The sequence below is a fragment of the Bubalus kerabau genome, chromosome 10 (assembly GCF_029407905.1).
Source record: "Bubalus kerabau isolate K-KA32 ecotype Philippines breed swamp buffalo chromosome 10, PCC_UOA_SB_1v2, whole genome shotgun sequence".
Lineage (NCBI taxonomy): Eukaryota > Metazoa > Chordata > Mammalia > Artiodactyla > Bovidae > Bubalus > Bubalus kerabau.
Genome location: NC_073633.1, coordinates 85,283,131 through 85,303,419, shown reverse-complemented (window position 1 = coordinate 85,303,419; position 20,289 = coordinate 85,283,131). Strand labels below are relative to the sequence as shown.

Here is a 20,289-nt window from a genome sequence, read left to right as displayed (position 1 = left end):
CTTCCCTCCACATTTACAGGCCCTGTGATTACATTGGGCCCACCTGTATAACCCAGGATGTTATTTCTAAAGTCAACTGACTAGCAACCTTAATTTCATCTGCTTCCTCAATTCTCCCTTGCCATATAACATAGTCATAGGTTCCAGGGATTAGGACATAGACATCTTTGTGAGGTCATTATTCTGCCTACCATAGGCCCCAAATGGAAAAGCTGAGAACCCTGATTATGAGCATTCAAGCCCAACTGAGAGCCTACGAAGCAGCTGGCAGTCTCTGCTGCATCCTGGAGAAGAATCACCTGGGGTCTGCTGCAGAGAAAAGGTTGGGAAATCACATAAACGATGCTTAAAGGGCTTCAGACACACCCATCTTCCTGAGAAGACTCAACTCAAAGTCTAGAGCATCAATGCCTATGCTCCCCACCAGAGCCTAGAAAAAGAACCATCCCACAGGGTCAAATTAATGACAGCAGCCAGGAATCCTCCTGAACAATGACCACAAGACACAGTTTCTAGGACAATATGAGCATTTTCCACAGGTAACTCAGCTCCAAAATCTTGAAAGTGTGTCCCGAACATTTCTTAATCATGTGTTTTGGATACATTAGGGACACTTTATTCAAAAGCAGTTTGAGCCTGTGGGTGCTTCACATGTCTCCCTTCTAGGGTTGTTAATGTAGTACTTGTAACATGCTTCTATTTCTTGGTCTTGACAGAGCTCCTTCAAGATTATGCAGGAGAGAGGCCTCTGATTCCAACACTGCTTGGCTACCCATTCAGGGTTAACTCCAGCTATACACTTTTAGTCTGACCAGATTGAAAAGTTTGGATTTTAAAATTTTAAGCATTGTCTAGTCAAGGCTATGGTTTTTCCTGTGGTCATGTATGGATGTGAGAGTTGGACTGTGAAGAAGGCTGAGCGCCGAAGAATTGATGCTTTTGAACTGTGGTGTTGGAGAAGACTCTTGAGAGTCCCTTGGACTGCAAGGAGATCCAACCAGCCCATTCTGAAGGAGATCAGCCCTGGGGTTTCTTTAGAAGGAATGATGCTAAAGCTGAAACTCCAGTACTTTGGCCACCTCATGCGAAGAGTTGACTCATAGGAAAAGACTCTGATGCTGGGAGGGATTGAGGGCAGGAGGAGAAGGGGACGACAGAGGATGAGATGGCTGGATGGCATCACTGACTCGATGGACGTGAGTCTCAGTGAACTCCAGGAGCTGGTGATGGACAGGGAGGCCTGGCGTGCTGCGATTCATGGGGTCGCAAAGAGTCGGACACAACTGAGCGACTGATCTGATCTGATCTGATTATTATTTAAATTTTCAGTGCTTCTAAGCCACTCCAAAATCATGACAGTAGCTTTCTCTGTCGGTGTCTTACGAGCAAGGCTGATTCCCTCTGTGATTTTGGTCAGGTTACTTGACCTCCCCACGTCTCAGTTTCCTCATCTGTACCTTGAGGATAATAAAAGCACCTGCCTCAAAGGGTTGGAGTCAGGAGCAGATGAGAGACCACACAAAGCCTTTAGAATAGAGCACAGTACTTGGTAAAAGCTCTGATACATCTTGGCTGTTACAATTATCAAAGACCTAACAAGATATGAAGCTTTTCTCTTATAGCCGGAGAGCCAGTCATTTTGATATCTCAAGAACACTGATATTCACCCAATCTTGACTGCAGCAGATATATTCCTGAGCAAAGTTTCCTTTGTATTGCTCTACAGGAATACTGTTCCCATATGGCTGTTTCTTATAGTTAAAGGGAGACATCAAGCCCCATTTCAAGTGGGTGAATGACAGGCAGATGGAGAGCAGAGCAGCTATACCAAGGTCTTTTCTCAGTTTGGAATAGGGGCACAAAAACAGCAGAGGGCATTCTCTTGGGGCTCTCTGGTGTCCAGTTAATCTTAATTCAAACTCAAAAGGGAAGCCTCCCAGAGCAATGTCACGTGGCCCTCAAAGTCAGCCCAATCCTACTAATTCAAAAGGCCACCTGGACAATCTTTCTCATGAACAGATTTTGGCCAAACCAGCTTTAATGCAGCTTCAAACCTCCATGCCCCAGCTCCACTTCCATCTCTGTACTTTGTGGCACAGTGTTGAACAACACAGAATGGTCACTGGGTTCTGTAAAGAAGCATGGGTCCTCGGGCTTTCCGCCCCACCCCAGGACTGTTTGCTGACCTCTGACCTCATGCCTGGTCATCTGCTCTTTCCACTCTCATGGTAGTTCCTCAGCCTGCCTCCAAACAGCCAGATTCTACAACCAAGCCCAGAAGGGCTTCAGGGCTGGAGAACTTCAACCCCAAATGGCACACGGGCCACAGAAATTCCTCAGATATGGACCCCAAAGCAAAAGAGCCTCTGGGGATTCAGTTTCTCTTACCAACTTTGAGCTGAGGGAAAAACATGTTAAAGGCATGTGAGGAAAGCTGTCAGAGAACTGTTTTGCTCAACATCAAATGCATTCCAGGCCTTATCTAATCAGGGAGTCTTCTTCACAGCTGATGCAGAGGCCGTTCCTGCAAATTGTTCCCGAGCCAGGGAAAGGGGCCTTGATTTTAAATACAAAATAATGGTCCTTTTGGCACAGGCAAAGTCGGTTGGCAGCTGGAGGTTTGGGGTGACCCCTGACCCTCTCCCACAGTTCCTCCTGAGTCCCGCTGCACAAAACTAAGCCATCCTCAAATCCCAGGCTCTAATTGGCTCTGGTTTGTTTTGCTTTTCTATTCTATCTAGAGCTTCAAAAGGAGCTTCCATAATTGTTTGAGGCATGAAAAAGGCAGGTTTCAGCTTTCCTAACTGGAATTGGAGGTAATTACTGTCTTGCCCACACGAGCCGGTACATGCTTCAAATCAGATGGCCCTGGGTTGTTTTATAAAGTGTAGCTGGGCCTCTGAGCCAAGAGAGGGAGGGTTATGGAGGCTTCCAAAGGCTTTGTTCCAGAGAGAGAAGAATGTGAACACCTCAGAGACAGTGAGGGGAATTTCCGTATTCTTCTGTGGTCACTGCAGGCTCTACCCAAGAGGCTTGGCTTGAAAAGACTGTGTCCTCCAACTCATTCTAACAAATTCAGGGGAATTTTTGGTCCTCTCTCTAAAGAGACAGAAGCCTGACACCTCACAGGACTCCCATTTTGTTTGTGATCAGAAATGACAGGCTTGGCCTGGGCTGTCCTCCTGAGACACCTCAGGATGGGGCCAAACTAAGCCAGGCATAGTGAGAGCCCACCTCAGAGCACCAGATTGGGGTTCACTTTTATACTCTCAGCAAACCCAAATACAGAGTCTCAGACTCACCTCCCCAAGTGTGGACTGGGAAGCAAGACCCTGTTTCAAATCTCAGCCTATGAGCTGCGTGTCCATAGGCAGCTGAGTCACATGGCAAATCCTTCTTGGCCTCCCCTGTAAAGTGAGAAGAGTGGCCCAGCCTCGTTGCTGTGACCTAAACGAGGTCAGCTGTGAAAAGTGCTTGAGTGTAGCACTTTCTACACATAGTGAGTGCTCAGTTAATGTCCACTGTTATTAGCTAACATAGTTGTCAGGGGCCTGGTTATGATGCCAGAGGAACCACTCTGTAAGTGATGGAGATTTTCAAGGCTCTTGGGAGTCTTGCAATGGAGGAATGGAAGGAAGCTGAAGGGGGGACAGAGTGATCACCCCTACCCACAAGTGTCTTCCCTCCCGAGGGCATCACCATCAATATACTAGTTTTCCTAAAACTGCACAGACTTGAGATTTAGTTTTGCCTTTTTTCAGTGATATACCTCAGTGAGGCTTAGGTGGTTAAACAGCACTCACACACCAGTGTGAACTGGTTTACTTGCTTTCTCCCTAACACCTACACACGCAGCATCTCCAAGGGGCCAAGGAACTTGGAACTGAGGAAGAAAGAGAAAATAACAGAGCTATGAAGCACTTCCTAGGACAAGGCTAGTTGTTCCAATTCTGGAAGTTCTAGTTTAATCCACTCACTGGCCCACAGACAGCCTGCTTGGCTTATGGGGAAAAAAAGATGTGGGAGTCAGTGTCCTGGGGGCTGTGAATTGCTTTTCTGATTTTTGTATTTGTACGTCCACTACTCCTAAGTGCAACTGACCAGCCTTTTCAAATGGCTTTCTGTCCAAGAGAGCTCCATATGGGCAGCCCAGGGTGCAGGCCTCAGTCGTTGTACACATCGTCCCTAAATGACCTCGTCTGGGCCCTCTAATGAGGGCCCCAGTCTTCTTCTGTGTTGCTGACTCCCAAACCAGCTTCTCTCCTGAGTTTGGAATTCAGTTGCCTACATGACATCTCCCTTTCAAGTGTTCCCAACTAAACTTTCAGCAACTCCTTCTCCCCACCCCGTGCCACCCAAAACAATGAAAACAAGAAGTCCTATCAATAAGGTTTCCTTGTAAATGTTCTTGCTGTGGATGACCATCAAAACCATTGGTCTCTTTGCACCATGTGCTCTTCTTTCACAGCATTTCAGACAAGGTAGAATATTTTTATATATTTTTGTATAATATCTGTCTCTCAATAGACAGAACTTCATGAGGATGAGATGTGGTCTATTTGCTTTCTGTTCTTCCCTGACACATAGTGGTGGGGGGTTTAGTCACTAAGCTCTGTCCGATTTTTGAGACCTCATGGACTGTAGCCTGCCAGGCTCCTCTGTTCATGGAATCCTCCAGGCAAACAATACTGGAGTGGACTTTCATTTTCTTCTCCAGGAGAATCTTCCCAATCCAGGAATCGAACATGGGTCTCCTGCATTGCACACCGATTTTTTACCAACTGAGGCACCAGGGAAGCCCTGATGCACAGTAGGTTCTTGCTAATTATTTGCTAAATGAGTGAGTGATTTCAAAGTGGAGATGAGGCTTTGGGTGAGGAGGAGAGTTCTTAGGTACAAGAAGGCCATGAAACCTCAGAAAAAATATTTGAGATCACATCTTGCTTTCCTGAAGTAGGCCATTTGGCCACTTCCCCCTTCCACTTGATGAAGTTTCATATTTGATAAAAGCCCGAACAGTCAGAGCAAACAAGTAGGCCCTGCTTGTGAACTTGATGAAGTGCTGTGAGCCTGAATGCCTGATATGGGGAGTGCCTAAATTATACTCAGCAACATGGTGGACTCTCAACTATCCATTCCAGTGGATAATTTAATAGCCAATAATCTAATAGTTCATAATCTTGAAAGTTTTACATGTGGCTTTATGTTTCTGAATTTGCATCAGGATACAAGGAGCTCTAACAGTTTAAGAATTCACAATAATTTGAGCTCACATGTCCAATGTCACTGTCCCAGTTGCCTGTTAACAACTCCTCTGGGCTCCAACCACATGCAAAAAAAAAAAAAAAAAAAAAAAAAATACTGCATTGGGCTTGGGAGGGAACTGCATTGGTATTTTTTGGGGAGCGGGGCTTCATCAGAATTGGAGTCCAAACTCCAGCCCTTCCTTCCACTTACCAGCTCTATTTTCATGTGGTCTGGCCTGGTCTTCTCTTTCTCATCAACACCTACCTCCCAGAACTGTTTGGAAATGTAGTTAAGTTTTCAGAAAAAATTAATCTGTACTATTCCCTCAGGTAGATGCAAAACAAGTCAAAAGCAATGTTGAGCCCTCTGCAAAGTTTCTGTTTCACCTCTGAGGAAACAAAGATCTCTCTTCTCTTTTTCTTTCTTCTTTAAAGGACCTTCTCTTCCTGATCCAGTGGGCTAAAGTAAACAAGGACCTTTTTTCATAAATCATATCTGATTGTGAAAGCTCCCACTAATGCCTCTACAAACCTGAAAGAAAATTGCTGTCCTCGGCAATCTAATATGGAAACACTGGGTCCTGCCTGGGCTCCTCTGCCTGGAGCCCTGGGTAGGGCTTCCACTGGCCCTATCGATGGCATGAATGGTGGTGAATTTCTTCATGCTAATGCATATGTCTGGGCACTTGCTCATGTTGTCTTGCGTCCAAGTTTCAAGGTTAGAATGTGGAGACATCCTGCGATCCAAGGCAGAACCAATCATGTTGTCAGTGGATGGATGGGACCCCAGAATTCCCACCTCCTTTTCCCGTCATGAAGTTTATATCTCGAGGGAAAACAGCTGTCCGGGTTCAGGCCAACTGGGACTGAAGCCAGCTGTTCCTTCTAGATGCCAAAAGCCAGATGTACACCCACTCTTCTCTCCCACTCCCTAAGACCGAAGTCTTAAACTTTATCAAATTTATTAATAACTTTGCTAAAAACACATCTCTCCAGGCTCCCCTCCAGAGAATTTGATTCACTGAGTTCAGGTTGACCAGGAAATCTGTATTTAAATAGCAACACCTCCACCCCTACCTTCTTTCTTTCCCTGGGAAATTCAGATACAATTGCTCTGAGAATCATACTTTGAGCAACAGTCTCCACAGTGAAAGCTGGTAAATGTTTAACTGATTTTGGAGGGAAGAGAGTCTGCATTGTAGCCTATTGATTTCCATGATGCAACTGTCCCCATCACGATCCATTCAAGCTACCAACAATGACACCCGGATTTAGCTTTGTTTTTCCCTGTATCCCCAGCTCTTGGAGTGGTTTGTTTTAGTGACCGATTCCCAAAGACCTCTAGGGGTTCCAAAGCAGAAAGAGAGGAAAAGGGAACAGGAAAGAAAACGCAATTAGTGAGGGACCCTGGCCTTGGCCGCATCGACAACCTTGTTCGACCCAGCTTTTAGCAGGAGGAGGTTTTCAAACACCTGCTTCTGCCTTCGTTTGATAAGCTTTCTGGTCGACTCACATAAACCTGATCCTGCTGACCTAGGGGATGATGAAAAGGCTGAGTGTTGGGCACCTGAGGGGATGAAAGGGGCTGGGGGAGGACCATGGGGTGGTCATATGACCCGGGGTCGCCAGTGGCTTAAGCCCTTTTGTGCCCCGACCCCCACCTCCGGCTCCGGCCCAGCTCTGGAGGGTTTTGGTGATTTCCTCCCACCCCCGACTAGGCAAACAGATGTGGAAAGGTCTCCAGTTCTCAGGGCTCCGGACACAACTGCTGGTTGTTTCTCCCCCGCCGATGGAACCCGTGATCACAGACAGAACAGTTACACATCACTCACCAAAGAGCTGGGCCCGGTCAGGTGTGGGTTCAAACCTACTCTGTGTGTCTGCAGCGAAAAACTGAACTCAAACGGACTGAAAAATAACCCCATCCCTCCCTGCCTTGCTCTAAGTCCATTTTGTGGAAATGCTGAGGACTTTACGAGAGGCCGGCTTGTCAGCTTTTCCACAGTGACCAAATCCTCACGGGTGCCCTGACCTTTAGAACCAATGCAGCCTCTCGGGCCTGCTGCTTCTCTTGTCCTGATTGGTGGTCCTGCCAGAGGGAGTGAGCCCTCTTGCCCGCTTTAAATCTGGAGCTTGAAGGACCCCATTGCTCTGAAAAGGATGCCTCTGCAGTGCACTGAGCTTTTATAGCTCATTGGATGAACGGGAGAGAAGAAAAGCATTATAAAGAAAGGGCTGCAGGTGTTAGCTTCCTCATTTACCTTAATTATACCACCCTGATCGTCCGAGGAATTCCCCAGAGCCTAGCTTTCTCCTACCATCCACACACCTTTCATAAGTGGGGCAAACAGAAACATAAAAATACCCTAAACCTCCCTTATATAACCTTTCTCATGTCTACTCTAACCACAAGCGTAAGCTGGTATCTAACAAGCTATGTATGTAACAAATATCTAACAATGTTTCCAGTTTGTGTAACAGATGGTGGCCATCACAGTCTGACACAAAGACCTGGTACACACATGTGTTAGCATGTAGCACGCTCACCTACAAGTGCTCTAAGTGATGAAACAGGATCCATTTCTCTAAAGCAATGGGTCTCAAAGTGAGGTCTATGGACCCCTGGGGTCCCTGAGACCCTAAGAAGGTGTTTTCAAGGTCAAAACTATGTGCATAATTCCAAGATGTTATTTGTCTGCTTCACAGTGTTGACATTTGGGTAAAATTGTCATATTCTTCACTGCCACAAAGTCGGACCAAAAAAAAAGAAACCAATTTCACTTAAGCGTGTCTGAGATGGAGCAGTAAAAATTATTAATTTTATGAAATCTTGCCCAAAGTCCAAGTCTTTTGAGTATTACGCGTGGCAAACTAGAAAGTAAGCATGAGGCATTTCTGGTGCTTTCTGAGGTACAATTGTTTGTTCAGAGAAAAAGCATTTGTGAGAGCGGCTGAGTTGTGAGTTGAACTAGCCACTTTCATGAAATACCATGTTTACTTGAAAGGCCTGAATTACCACAGTTATTCAGACTTGGTTATTTGACAGTCATTTTCTCCAAAAGGAACAATCTGAACTTGTCATTTTAAGAAAGATAATTGACAGTGCTCGATGTCAAAATAAAAACTTTCAAGCAAACGTTAAAATTTCTGAAAACTTGTATCTGTCTCAGTGAGCTTAATACTGTTTCAGTACTTCGTGAGGTTTCAGATAAGATCAGTGGTGATATCAACAAATGTGAATTTTTAGTTTTCATCATGAAGTAGATCAGATTCAGATCCGCATAACTTAGTGAAGCAATATTTTCCAAATGACCATGCATAGATTACAAAATCATGCATGGGCAAAAGACCCATTCAGTGCAACACAGACCAAACAGATTTTAATGAAACCGAGTACAAAGAGTTCATTGAGATAGTTTCAGATTCCACACTGCAAGTAACCTTTAATAAGCGACCATTTATCGAGTTCTGGTCTAGTGTCAAAGAAGAATATCTACAATTATCTGAAAAGGCTATGAAAAATATTCCTCCCTTTTCCAACTTCGTATCTATGTGAGGCTGGGTTTCCTTCATAAACTTCAACCAAAACAATATTATCACTGCTGATTGAATGCAGAAGTAGATATGAGAATCCAGCTGTCTTCTATTAAGCCAGACATTAAAGAGATTTGCAAAAATGTAAAACACTGTCATTCTTCTCATTAAATTTTGTTCTGTTTTGTTTTGGAAAACAGCTATTTTTACAGTAAGATTGTGCTATTTTAAAGTTTCAAACAAATAAAGTTTTGGATTTTTGTTAATTAATAAATAGGAATTTATTCATATAAATATACATTAAATGGTTAACAAATAAGCATTAACACAATATTGACTGGGAGATTTTTGCAGAAACTAATGCCCGTGGCTGGCAATTTATTATGTAAGTATATATCAAAACAGCCACATTTGAGCAAGTCTCAACAACTTTTTTTTTAAATAGTTTTCTGTTCTAATTTTTAATATGGTAAATGACTTAAATATCTATTGCTGCATAGCAAAATACTCCAAATCCTAGTGGCTTAAAACAACAATAGTCACTAAACAGATAAAGAAGATGTGGGACATACAGAATGGAATACTACTCAGCCGTAAATGAGAATGAAATAATGCCATTTGCAGCAACATGGATGGACCTAGAGAATATCACACTGAGTGAAGTGACTCACAAAGAGAAAAACAAATACCATATGATATCACTTATATATGGAATCTAAAATATGACACAAATAAACCTATCTACAAAATAGAAACAGACTCAGGCATAGAAACAGACTTATGGTTGCCAAGAGGTAGGAGGGTGGGGAGGGATGGATTGGGAGTTTGGAATTAGCAGACAGAAACTAGTATATAAAGAAAGGATAAACAACAAGGTCCTACCATACAGCACTGGGAACTATAGTCAAAATCCTGGGATAGACCATAATGGGAAATATGAAAGAGTATGTGTATATATGTGAATAACTGAATCATTTTGCTGTACAGGAGAAATGAACACAATATTGAAAATCAACTATACTTCAATAAAATAAATATAACCCCCTCACCCTCAAACACACAACCATTACTTGTTACCCCTTAGAGTTGTTGCAGATAAGGAATTCAGGAGTGGCTGGGCTCTTTCTCTTGAGAGGTTGTACCCTTAAGGCCTGACCAGGGCTAGGGTATTTGCTGTCGAAGTAGTACACTCACAAGCCTGGCCAGTTGTGTCTGGCTATTGTGAGGGGCCTCATTTCCTCTTCACATAGGTCTCTCCCAGTGTCCTCTAAATGCGGCAACTGGCTTTCTCTGGAGTGGACAGTAGAAGAGACCAAGTAGAAACCTGTAGCCCCTTTTAAGGCCTAGCCTCTGAAGCCAGCTAAAGTCACGTATCCTCACTTCTACCATTTTCTGCAGCCACACAGACCAGCCCTCATTCAACACACAAGGGCATGAATGCTGGGAGATAAGGATCACTGGGGACTATCCAGGAGGCTGGTTACCCCCGGATTTATCAACAGATGCAAACATGGAAACAAAGGCTTTTGGGGGGGCTTCAACAAGTTTTAAGTATAAAGGGGTCCTTAAGAGCAAAACCTAGAGGAAGCATGGCAACCCGCTCCAGTATTCTTGCCTGGAGAATCCCCATGGACAGAGGAGCCTGGAGGACTACAGTCCATGGGATTGTAAAGGGTTGGACACGACTGAGTGACTAAGCACAGCACAGCACATGAGCAAAACATGTGAGAGCTGATAGCCTTGTCGATTCTTTTTCTTCTCCTTCTCCTTCATCTCTCTTTCCCTCTCCTCTTCCTTCTTTGTCTCCTTGCTCATAGTCATACGATCTTTTAGGCAACTTCTTGCTCACTTACCCTCCATGACCTTGGGGACAGTTCCTTCTAGCTCTGTTTCTTCTGAACTTAAACTTATCTGGGGTTCCTTTATGAGTTTAACCCTCCTTGTAGCCTTGACCTATTGGATTTTTTTTTGCCTGGCAATAAGTGTTAAGGAGGGGAGGCTGAGTCAGCTCAAAGCAGGTGAGAGTGCAAGGGGGTATGAGGAGAACTTGAGATGAGCCAGGTGATCAGAGGGAGCTTTGGTGAGGTGACATTTTAGTGACGACTTGAAGAGGTAAAGGAACAGCTGCAGCAAAGGCCCCAACATGGGCATGTATCTTGGGTGTCTGAGAAAAGCAAGAAGGCCAGGGTGACTGGAGATGAATGAGCAAAGGGGAGAGGGGAGGGCGGAGAGGTCAGCATTAGCAATGGGTGAGATTCTTCAGGGCTCCCATGGCCACTGGAAGGACTTTGGCTTTTTACTCTCGTTGGGATGGGACTCATTGTGGGCCATTTGGGGATTTGGAGCAGAGTATGTTGAGAATACACTTCAAGGCAAGTAGAAGTATGTGGGCCAGTTAGTGGGAAGTGGAAAGAGGGAGGTTGGTAGGAGGTTATCACAGGTGATTGGTGAAGAGATGGTGGTGGCTTGGACCAGGATGCTGGCAGAGGGGATAATGAGAATTGGGTGGATTCTGGACAGATTTTGAAAGTAAAGCCAATAACATGCTCCGGCACCTTGGAAGTGGGGTGTGAAAGAAAGTCGGGGTTTAAGTATGGCTCTATTTAGGTTTGGGTCGTAAACAGCCCAAGGGTTGGAGCTGCTATCACTTGAGAAAGTTGCAGGTGGAACAGCTTGCAGGGGGGAGATTTAGAAAGTTCCACTGGATACAGTAAGTCTACACTGTTCCCTGAGTTTTCTGCAGAAGCCCAGCTGTACTTTCTCCCTGGGTCCCCAAAAGCAGAGGTTCTGAGTACTTGCACAGGCCCTTCTCCTGCCAGCCTGACAGTAGACAGTGAAAAAAATCACTCACTGTGTGCAATTTAATTTAAAAGAGCAGGAGACTATTGTTTTGAGCCTCTCACTCTTTAATTTTTTCTTTGTCTTTCTTATCGGAAATGAAAGAAAACAGCCAGGGGAGATAGGATCTCAGGTCTAGAAATCCTAGCAGGTAATTTGGGAGTTGAAAGCAAATCTCCCCTGAAATGCATTAAGCAGGTGAAGGGGATTCCAGCTTCAACTCTGAAACCACACCTTCTCCTGGCCTGGCAAATAACTTCCTTCCAGCCCCAGGCAAATCCACTTCCACCCACCAAATACCTGCAGTTAATAAACGTTCAACAACAACAAAGCCCCAAAGTAGAAAAAAGAAGACTGATTGGAGGCTAAGATACCAGAAGGGCTGCTTGAGAGCCTCTCCCTGCAGGCTGCACCCTGAGAAGGAGCATTCAGGCAAGGAAGCAGGGGCCCAGGGCTAGGGGAACCCTGACACGACTGCTTTCAGAGTACCAGAGCAGGAGAATATCTGACTTGAGTAAAAATGATTGTATTTCTTGAGCAGACTTGCCCACTTGTTTCATTAGAACTTCACACCCCTGACTGTACTCAAACCCTTCGAAATGGCTAAAAGCTCCAGGACTCATCACGAAGCCATGATCTCAGTCATGCCTCCTGCTAAGCATGGCAGGATTGGAGATTCCAAATTTGGGTCTCGATAAGTCAGCAGAGGGTTAACGGGGATGTTCTCAGGTCCAGGGAAAACTGAGAAAAATAAAGATTATGTTATATGTTATGCTATGAGAAACTCACTCAGTATTACTTGTTATTTCCATTTTAGAGATCAGAAAACTGAGGCTCAGAGAGGTTGAATGGCCTCACAGCTGGTCAATAGCAGAGCCAGGATGGAGATCCATATAGTAAATCATGGAGATTGCTGTTTGCTGGGTACCTATAATGAGACAGAAGTACCCTGTGCTTTCTGTGTGTTAACACGTTCATTTCTCACAGGTTAATTCTTTTTCGAGGAAGTGAAACTATCCAACAGAACTTCCTGCCATGACAGAAATGTTCTATGTCTGCACTGTCTGATACCATGATAGTCACCAGCTCCATGTAGCTATTGAGCCCTTGAGGTGTGCAGAGTGGGATTAAGGAACTAAATTTTAAATTTCATATCATTTTAATTGATTTAAACTTAAGATTTAAATGTAAGTAGCCACACATGACAGTGGCTACTGTATTGGATAGTGTAGTTGTAGCAGATTCAGTAGCATTTCCAAAAGTTTGTTAAGCATGGAGGCAAAAATTGCAACCCAAGGCTGACTGAAACCACAGTTCATGCCTTTTCCCTCTTCCCTCTGCTACCCAGTTAAGTCACCTGCATTTTGCAAAGTGAAGGGCTTGGGAATGAAACTGACCAGACAGTATATAGTCAGCCAGAAATAAAGCCCGATCCCTTAAAGGCCAGGTCTGTATCTGAGCCTGCAGCCAAACTCCCCACTGGGGGCCTGAGCATCAGCAATTTTCCAGAGCCTAACTGGGGGTGACCTGATGGATTGAGAGTTCTCTGACTCACAGATCCCAACCCTGCTATTTAAATAGCACCTTTTCCTTTTTTGGGGCTTAAGACTAATTGGTAGAGAGGTAGTGAGCTCCCAGGCCCAGCCTCACCCTGTTGAAACATGTAGCTCTCTTCGAAGGTTTGCACTTCAGGCACCGCCCTTGAGGAGCACCACCTGCCATGGGTCTGAATGCAAACGTTTAACCGGAGCTGGGCCATCATCACTCTGTCAGCTTCTCTATGGCCCTCTAGTGTACGTCTCTGCAGCATCACTCTCCTGCTCCAAAGACATCCCATAGTGCTCAACAGACGTGAAGTCTTCCTTCCCTGACCTGGGCTCTGCTCACTTCTCTGACCTTCTGTACCCTTGACATCCCTATTGCTCCCTCTGCTCCAGCTTGACTTTCCTGGCTGTTCCCTAAGACATCCAACTGGTCCTTGTCCCAGGTCTTCACATTTATTATTCCTTTTGCCTGGAATGCTCTTCATTCAAGCCTTGGCCAAAGGTCACCTCTTCAGAGAAGTCTTCCTGACTCCTCTGTGTGTGTAAAAGTGTTCCCCTCAGCCCTGTCTCTTCATTGTGCTTTACTTTTTTCAAGGTGCTTATCACTAGTTCATGTATGTATGTGTGTGTGTGTATATATATATAGTATATACTATATATATATATATATTTGGCTTATTGTATGTTGCCCCCCCAAGACGTGAACAGAGTAAGGAGGGACATTGTCTTTTTCCACTCTGTATCTCCATCGTCTAGAATGGAGTCTGGCACCTAATTGCTCACTGAATATTTGTTGAATGAATCCATGAATCAGTGAATGAATGTGTGCATGACTGCTCAGGGTGAGTGTGGTGGGGGTGGGGAGGCTCAGACTTGGCTTGCTCTACACAGATTAATGCATGCATGATTTGGATACTACATCGTGAGAGAAGAGATTTGTTAAATTTCTTTTGCCTTGGGAAAGTTAAGGATCACAGATAATCCAAACCTCAGTGCCAAGTCCTCTGATTTACAATCGAGGAGTTATTCACACAGAGGTAAGAGCAAAGGACTGACAAGCAAATTATATGAGAATGATGGGAAACAGACCAAGGGACCCCTATAATCTGTATTCCTTCAACTGGCTTGGGTTCCCCACAGCATCGGCTCAAACTTGGATCCAGAGAATCCCTGATGATTGTCACTCCCAGAATCCTTTGGACTAGGCTGCCTAGGTGGTGACTGCAAGCGGAGGCAGCCTAGTTAAGTCCATCCTTATGTGACAGCAATATTACTAGGCCATCTAAAAGGCACGTCCAGCCCAGCAGGTGTTTCCCAAGGGTGCCCAGGCTCACAAAGTTTTCCTAAAACCTGAACTTGGGAGGGGAGAAGATTTTCCTTTCCTTTCTTTACTGTATTCCACAGAAACGTACTTCTTTTATTCCATCTCAAAAAATTTAAAGAAACAAAATTAATGCACCTTAAAGTGTCTGGCTCATAGGGGATAATCAGTAAATATTAAACGAATGAACAAAAATATCAAGACAAAGGGGAACTGTGGCCTGGTGAGGAATGATATTGTTGAGCAAACTGATAGTCAGAAACCATGGGCTGGACCTGACCCTGGCTTCGGACCTCAGTTTCCCTATTTGTAAGATGGGCTGGCTAGACTTGCATTTCCTTCCCAGCTCTGGTACTCCATGATTCTCTGAACATGCCATCATAGCTTTCATGTGGACGAAGGTCTTACTCATGTCCTCCTGAAAGCCAGGGCTGCTGCTCTGGAGTAACAGAGGTTATTTCATAGAAATTCTCCCAGACTATTCTTCGTGTCCCCCATGAAAGAACACTCTGGAAAGTAGCCACCATCAAAATAGGAAGGAAAGCCAGGCTGGGGTTCCATTTATCAGATAACGCAGGCTTAACCGAAGTTCCTGTTGCCCCATATGGTGATTCTGGGAGCTTGACCAGGTTTCAGAGGTTTTGTACTCAGAGCGGCAAGAAATCATCTCTGTGGCTTGTGGGATTTGGTACCTATTTCCCTTCTTCCCGCAGCCCAAGGCTGTGGGTGCCAAATGAGGGCCCCAGTGACTCCCCTCTCCTTCCAGGGCCTCCGTGCAGCTGCTGCAGCCCGAGGAGTGCACCCCCCGCCCCAGCACCCCCAGAGGCACCATCAGAACACACAGCACGGGCCCGGATCAGTTCCCTATACACCCCGGCGCTTTATTTTAAGCTGCATGTGAATCCGACCATTTCCTTCTACCTTTAGAAGTGTCCTGAAGCACCAGCCTAAAAGAATTCAGACTCCTTCTCACTTCTGCATCTACCTCTGCAACTCTTGTTCACAGCCTGATGCCACCAGGAGGAAAAAGAACAGGGGACTGAGAGTTGGAGAGCCAGAGTCCAGCAGGAGGCATCTCCCTTGGCCTCAGTTTCCTCAGATGTGAGTTCAGGACGGGGTGCTGGTCGGGCACCCTTCCTGCCTCTTCCTAGCCTCACGATTCCTGCCTATCCTCCACCCACCCAGAGGCACAGCCAGCTCTTTCTCATGAGGGAGTATTAGCTTTGTATGTGATGCAACTTCTATAAAGGCAGAGGCTCTTCTTTTTCTTTTATTTTTTATGTTCTTAGGTACTCTAGGAAGACAGAAGCATTTTTATGATTCCAGTAACCAAACAACATAATGAAAATCATGGTAACCATCAGCCTAATAAAACCCATGGCAAAAGCCTCCACATTCTCAAACAAGACCCTGGGAATTCAAAGCTCTGAAGCCGTAAGTGGCCAGGGCCTTGCTAAAGGCCTTGGGACGCCGGCTGATGGCTGATGAAAGGATTTTAACGCGCCACTGAAATTCTCTTTTCCAAAATAACCACTTTGAAACCTGTTAATTACAGACACACAACCAGCCCCAGTCCCCCAGTAGGACCTGGGGCTGCACCAGGGAGAGCCCAGCTCCATGGCTGCCTGCTTCCATGGTGCTACACATGCTTTGTGTTGGGTGAATTAGCTTCAGGAAGAGAATCCAAATTAATTAAAACCACATGGCCACTCCCCTCACCCCCAGCCTCCTACCCCACCTCCCTCCCCTGGAGACAGAGGCCAGTTCAGTCTAATTTGGTCCAGTGTTTTTGTTTCCTAAAATCTGTCTTGGGCTCTGGGCCATTAATAGGTTGCAGCTGATTTTAATCTACATGAATCAGAGACCTGGCTTCTTGGGCTTTAAGGAGATTACAAATTGTGTGTCCCACAAACGGGATGGAAGGGAAAGGCCCTAGGTGGGGAGGGGTAGGGAAGCAGATCCTGAAAGGTACACAAATGCTGCTCTCCATTATGGGGGTGGGTTTGAATGAGCCTGTGGTCTCTCAAAGCTGGGGGAGGGGAGTGAAGAGGAGGTGAGGGTCTTGCTGCTCTGACCCCACGGTAGGAACACATAACCTGGGCCTGTGAAAACAGCATTCAAATCAAAGATCTGGATGGACAGAGAGATCCCTACTCACTTATCTTCAACAGGTTAATTTCCCAAGTGTTTGCTGGACATCTACCATGAGCTAAAGCAGGGGTCAGCAAACTACAGCCCATGGATCAGGTTGGTCCACAGTCTGACTGTGTAAATAAACTTGAATTGGAAGACAGCCATGCCCACTTGTTTACGTATTTTCTACGGCTCCTTTAGTGACCGTGGCAGATATGGTATGGCTTGCAAAGCTGAAAATATTTGCTATGTGCCCCTCATAGTAAAAGTTTGCTGACCCCTTAGCTGGAGAACTATGGGGCGGCCATTCCACTCATAGGACAAGAAGAGACAGATTTAGGATCCACTCAGTTCCCACAGCATACTAGGCTCCTTGCAAATATTGCTTTCTAGGGAAGTGTCTTTATGCTCACTTAACCCGTGGCAACAGAGAACAAAGCTAACAATCTGGCCACTCAGTTATGGGTTCAAAGCACTTGCCCTGACAACACTATACTCCCATTTCACAGGTGAAGACACTTCTACCCAAGGAAGGATGTTACCCCGGGCTGCAGTGGCTGTAACCTGGAATATCCCCTCCCCCTCCTCCCTTCCCCCTCATCTTCTTGGTTATACTGGGCCTCGAACAGAATCACAGCTCAACAGACTGCCACATTAACTTGCACAGAAGGTCAACTCTCTGTAAAGACCTCCAGCAGACAGGATCTGAGAATTCCTGTAAAGAATAATGATCTGTACTCCACATCTCCATCTCCACTGTTGTCCCCAGGTCCCTCTTTCTTGGCAAGCTCCTCCTCGAACTTTAGGTAGTGCCTCAGAGGATTGTAGAATTCACTAAGGAGTCACGGGTCACAATCTTTAGAGTCCTGCTGTTGTTCAGAGGTCTCCCAGTTCACTGAATGCTAAGTGAGTACTAACTCGCTTCAGTTGTGTCCAACTCTTTGCGCCCCTATAGACTGTAGCCCGCCAGGCTCCTCTCTCCGTGGGATTCTCCAGGCAAAAATACTGGAATGGGCTGCCATGCTCTCCTCCAGAGAATCTTCTCAACTCAGGAATCAAACTGGAGTCTCTTGTGCCTTCTGCATTGGCAGGCAGGTTCTTTACTACTAGAGCCAACTGGGAAGTCCACTCCCAGCTTACTAGAGATTGTGAATTGCCTGAGGATGATGGAGGGGCTCCAACTGAGCCAGGATGAAGTATAAAGCAAATTCCTATCATCATGAATAACTGAAGTAAGTCCCAAGTTGAACCAGTGTAAAGCCTGGGAAATGCCCCCATCAGCATCTTTGGGTCCCACCATCACAGGGACTCTGTGCTCAGGAAGAGCCTTAAGCAGGACTTAGATCTTGGCTTGATAAAGGTTAAGGTATGGTTCTCTGGCTTCCACCTTTTGGTGAGCCTCCTAGTACATTCCCTGGTTGGTATTCTTCACTTCCACCAGGACCAAGAGTTGTGGGAGTAATCCTCAAAGTTGTGCTTTGCCTAGACTTGGTCTCCTGATAGGGTTGGGCTCTTTGCTCCCTGGAGTCCAACAGCTGGGAGACTTTTGTTCCTGCTTCCCTCTAAACTAGAGAAAGAACAGAGGCTCATGACTGTCACATGGATATATCAGGAAACCATGCAGGTGTTCAGGACACCTGATCTAGCAAGGTCCTGAGCTGGGCTGATGAGCGAGCGATATTGGCTCTGTTGTCTCTGGTCATGGCTTCATGAGCCTTGAACAGAATGGAATGCACCATGGTTAATTATCGGCCACTGAAAGTTTGTTACAAGCTGGGTGCCACATGGATGAACACTCTGGCAAGACAGACTCTGAGAAAGTCGCATGCCAAGGAGTTTGTAGAGTGCCGTGTCTCCCCATGTTGAGGCGTTCAGAAATGCCTGCCCACATGCACACCACGAGGCGGTGGTGCAAACTCCTGAACTTGGCTGTGGATGGCAGCCCGAGGACCCTCTGTGATCTGGGATCCCCATGCAAAGAACAGAGTGCTGAAGTTAGGCGCTACCCTCTGTGCCAACAAACAAAGCTGAGTCAGAATAAAGCCGAGTATAAAAGCTCATAAACAGGTTCTGGAGCTGGGCTCCCAAACTGGGGCTCAGAGTGAAGCCAGACAGCCGAGCTTAACAATGCATAAACACACAAGAATGCCGTGCTGCTATTGGCTGAGCAGATTGGGTGCTAAAATTGCTTCAGAGCAATGATGCAGGATGGCATTAATTTTAAGAGTTGAGTTCAATCATCTCTCCCTTTCAAGCCTATAAAGGTGGGAACCATGGATTTTAAAACTGAAAGTTGATTTCACTGCTTCAAAAGGCATTGGCAGAGACTGCCCTCCCTTCCCTATCCTCTGGGAATACACTGTCCCTTGACTCACCTCTGACACCTGGAGCTTTTGCTCTAAATCATATTTTGTGTCCTGTATAAACAAGGGCTGGTAACTAGTACAGGAAATGAGCTTCACAAGCATTGAATGTGTACCAACCTGTGGTATGGGCAGTTGCCAGATTTTTTCTGTGAATTTTCAAAACTGGCAAAACTTTCTCTCAGCTTCCCCTCGGCACGCTTGAATGCACACACACCCGCCATGAGGGCTAGCACACCCAAATGCAGAATTTCCCCTCAGTTTCCCCCGACACACACAAATGGAGACGTGTGTTCACACACAGCTGCCCTCCCATTCTCAAAACTTCCCCTTGCTTCTCCCCATCTAGAAATCTGAGCAGCTAAGCGTCTGGGGGCTCCCTGTCACCCTCTCAGACACACGTGAAGCTTTTTGCTCACTCAGCATACCCCCGGCATGTAGGAACTCAGAGCCAAGTGTGTTTAGGTTCCCATGTGTACACACACACACACACACACACACACACACACAGCCACATTCCAACAGGCTCAGTCATACACTTGACAGGCCTGGGTCTGCTTGCCATTGTTTCCCCTATGCCTCTAATGGGACATTCATGTAACAGAGAGGTTTGCCATCTGTTTTGTCGAATTTGCCCCGGAGCCTGAGTGCTGGGAAGGTGGCTTTTTAAAAGTACGTGTGACAGTAGAGCCAAAGCAGGGACAAAGGCGGCCCTCCCGATTTCCTGCCTGAGTCTCATGTGCTAATAAGCAGGGTTAGAGAATTTCTTTATTTGCTGCCCTGTCTGAAACCAAACTGGGAGGATGGAGCCTCAGCCGAGGAATTTCCACAAATATTATTGTCAGAGGGTGCAAAAACCACAAAGCTAGTTTATTACAAATGCAGCATGATGAACCCTGGGTTAATTTTAATCACATTTTAGGTCTTATGCCCCAACCTGTGCTGGCTGTTTTACCTTGCTTGGTCCTGATATGGCTGAAAACCTAGCAGTGGTCCTTGACCACAAGAGAGAGGATCTCTGGGCGTGTCCAGGTGGGGGAGTGAAAGATGACCCTGTCTAGGATGAGGCAGGACTGACTCATAAATGGCCACCTAACTACCAGCTCATGGTCCTGCTTTGCCGCCTCTCGTTATTCTAGGCCCAGGCTGCCTGAGGGCAAACCGTGTCCTCTGAGGGCCTGGGTAGAAAGCACCAGCCACACGAGCAAAGACTAATTCGGGTAGAAACTGAAGGAGATGAAAATGGGCCCCAAGTGACCACCCCTGCTTGGGAACGTTGGTGCATTGGGAGGGCTGGATTTCCCTGCCCA

At 45.9% G+C, this 20,289-nt stretch overlaps 3 long non-coding RNA genes across 9 annotated transcripts; 2 read left to right on the top strand and 1 right to left on the bottom strand.

The window, feature by feature from the left end:
- The first annotated feature begins 202 nt into the window (after window positions 1–202).
- LOC129621713 (uncharacterized) lies at window positions 203–3,179 on the top strand. The gene is made up of 2 exons (XR_008699639.1): window positions 203–539; window positions 717–3,179. It is a non-coding gene; the product is annotated as an uncharacterized LOC129621713 (long non-coding RNA).
- A 520-nt stretch (window positions 3,180–3,699) lies between these two features.
- On the bottom strand, window positions 3,700–10,624 carry LOC129621714 (uncharacterized). Of its 2 annotated transcripts, XR_008699641.1 has the most exons (4): window positions 7,079–10,624; window positions 5,779–5,983; window positions 5,458–5,706; window positions 3,700–4,754 (listed from the first exon to the last, which is right to left on the bottom strand). It is a non-coding gene; the product is annotated as an uncharacterized LOC129621714 (long non-coding RNA). The 2 variants fall into 2 exon arrangements; XR_008699640.1 differs by having other exon boundaries at window positions 5,458–5,983.
- A 111-nt stretch (window positions 10,625–10,735) lies between these two features.
- Window positions 10,736–18,932, top strand: LOC129621712 (uncharacterized). Of its 6 annotated transcripts, XR_008699637.1 has the most exons (5): window positions 13,423–13,757; window positions 14,054–14,199; window positions 15,250–16,451; window positions 16,655–16,730; window positions 17,126–18,932. It is a non-coding gene; the product is annotated as an uncharacterized LOC129621712 (long non-coding RNA). The 6 variants fall into 6 exon arrangements; XR_008699638.1 differs by lacking the exons at window positions 13,423–13,757; window positions 16,655–16,730 and adding an exon at window positions 10,736–10,798 and having other exon boundaries at window positions 17,126–18,929; XR_008699636.1 differs by lacking the exons at window positions 13,423–13,757; window positions 16,655–16,730 and adding an exon at window positions 10,787–10,892 and having other exon boundaries at window positions 17,126–18,929.
- The last annotated feature ends 1,357 nt before the right edge of the window (window positions 18,933–20,289 follow it).